This window comes from Pseudophryne corroboree, chromosome 1 (assembly GCF_028390025.1).
Source record: "Pseudophryne corroboree isolate aPseCor3 chromosome 1, aPseCor3.hap2, whole genome shotgun sequence".
In the NCBI taxonomy this organism is placed as follows: domain Eukaryota; kingdom Metazoa; phylum Chordata; class Amphibia; order Anura; family Myobatrachidae; genus Pseudophryne; species Pseudophryne corroboree.
Window position 1 is genome coordinate 280,225,524 of NC_086444.1, and position 2,435 is coordinate 280,227,958.

At 42.8% G+C, this 2,435-nt stretch overlaps 1 pseudogene; it reads right to left on the bottom strand.

The window, feature by feature from the left end:
- Nucleotides 1-1,200: 1,200 nt before the first annotated feature.
- On the bottom strand, nt 1,201-1,319 carry LOC134948692 (5S ribosomal RNA; annotated as a pseudogene).
- Nucleotides 1,320-2,435: the final 1,116 nt, after the last annotated feature.

Sequence of the window (2,435 nt, forward strand, 5' to 3'; positions counted from 1 at the left end):
TCTGCCGTAATGTGTAAAATGGGGACGCTGTCTGCCGTAATGTGTAAAAAGTGCACGCTGTCTGCCGCTATGTGTAACGAGGGCACGCTGTCTGCCGCTATGTGTAACGAGGGCACGCTGTCTGCCATTATGTGTAAAAAGTGTATGCTGTCTGCCGTAATGTGTAAAAAGGGGATGCTGTCTGCCGCTATGTGTAACGAGGGCACGCTGTCTGCCATTATGTGTAAAAAGTGTATGCTGTCTGCCGTAATGTGTAAAATGGGGACGCTGTCTGCCGTAATGTGTAAAAAGTGCACGCTGTCTGCCGCTATGTGTAACGAGGGCACGCTGCCTGCCGTTATGTGTAAAAAGGGGAATCTGTTCGCTGTAAGGTGTAAAAGGGTCTCTACCTGGTGTAGTGGTGCTACTGTGCGGCGTAATTTGAAGAATGGAGATTACTGTGCACCGTTATATGAATTGGTATTATTTTGTGGACACACCCCTTCCCCACAAAGCCACGCCACTATGTATTTTTGCGCGCGCCTACGGCGCGCACTGCCCATGGGGTGGCCTTGGATGGGATGGGGGGGGGGGGGGGCCCAAAGCATTTTGTCGCACCTGGGCCCACCGCTTGCTTGTTCCGCCACTGCTGGGCATGTACATAGTCTGGGTTTCAAAAGGAAAAAGAAAGACTCTGTGTTGGGGCACTCTTTAAAATAAAACTTAACTTTTAATTAGTATGCGTTAAAATTTAAGGTACACAAACAGACACACATATAATACACTGAGGGAGGTTATGGGTTAAACCTTCCTCATATGATATCACAAATCTGTAACCCAATTTAGGAAAACAAATGGCAGATTCTAAAATGTCAAAAACTAGGAGTAGCATATTCTCCAAGCATTTTAGGTGTCAGTGGCACCAAAGGTGAAAATATCAAAAATCAAAATTCCAAATAACCGAAAATTCAAATATGTAACACAGTGGCATCTATTATGGAAAATAGGACTGAGAATTAGTCAAATTTAGGATGTCAACTGTGATAATGTCTCCTGGTAAAGATTAATTGGCCATTTAAAGAGCTATGAACATCAAAATTAAATAAGTTATATGCTGATCTCTGTCAAATAGTTTGTCATGAAGATAGATAAATGAATGAAGAGGGTAGGGGTCAAATGTTGCTCCACCACTTCTGCTGTTCACACAGGTTCAGGAGTGATATATTACTGCACCCAATATTCCCTAGTGGTCTCCCATCTAGGTACTAATGGAGCTGCTCACTGCTTAGCTTCCAAGATCAGGCGAGATTGGGCGTGGCCAGTGAGATATGACAGTAATATCCCAAGAGTTGTGAATGAGAGAGTGTTTGGTTATTGACGCCCACCAGAGGAAAGGCACTTCTGCTGTCCAATATTAGTGCACAGATTCTCTGTTACTTTGAGCATTGCAGAGAGATAATAGGCTGGCATTTGGATGAGAGAGTGCCGGAAAGAAGTGGATACATGAAAAAGTATAGGTTCGGGACCCGTCTTCTGCTGTCCACTGTCATATACTGATATAGCGGACAGTGGATGAGAGAGCGGGTTGCCTTTGCCCATAGAAAATCGCTAGGATTGAAGGTTATGAACACAGTGAATATAGATGACACAATAATAACAATATGATATTACTGTCAAATCATGAAGCTATAGATAGATGTTCAAATACAGTATATCCACTTAGGCAAAGTGATTACTGGTAGAGAGATTCACTGTACGTGATGTATACTGTAACTGAGAAGCATAAGTAAGCTAATTATAGGTATTAAGTGAATGACAGCTGTTTAAATAAATATCTCACAGTATATGGTGATTCCTAAGAGAAATGGATGTTCAGCTGGTAATACACAAATAAATGCATGATTGCTTCAAAAGGGGAAAAGGAAAACCGGAGCAACAAAAAATGACAAGGAAAAATATTAGATTTTGTCAGCTCAATAAATGGACCACAATAAATTGAAAATTCAAAATAGCAAATAATTTAACAGCCCAAAATGGGCATGTATAAGATACCAGGAGGTGCGTGGGCTGAACCGTGCACTGTTCAGCTCCACATTACACAGACGGCCATTTCACTTGGAGGTGGCTTGTTCACTGTGTGGTGATGTGAGAGAGAAATGCCTTATTTAAGGTGGATGTGGGGGAGTGGTCACTTAAAATTAGCCACTCACAGAGAGGAGTTTAAGGCATGTGACACGGTGGAGGGGTCTAAGATTTCACTTCCGGTTTAGAGAAACACATGGACCGGAAGTAGCATAAATTTGCGTCATATCCTGTAGGGCAAAAGGCGGCTTAAGGTTAATAAGTTATACAATGGTAATTGCAAGTAAGGGAGTCAAAGTAGTGGGACCCTTACAGAAGGAAAATTGTTGCCTATAGTGCTGGAGCCGCGATCGGCGCTTAGCCCCAGGTCACGA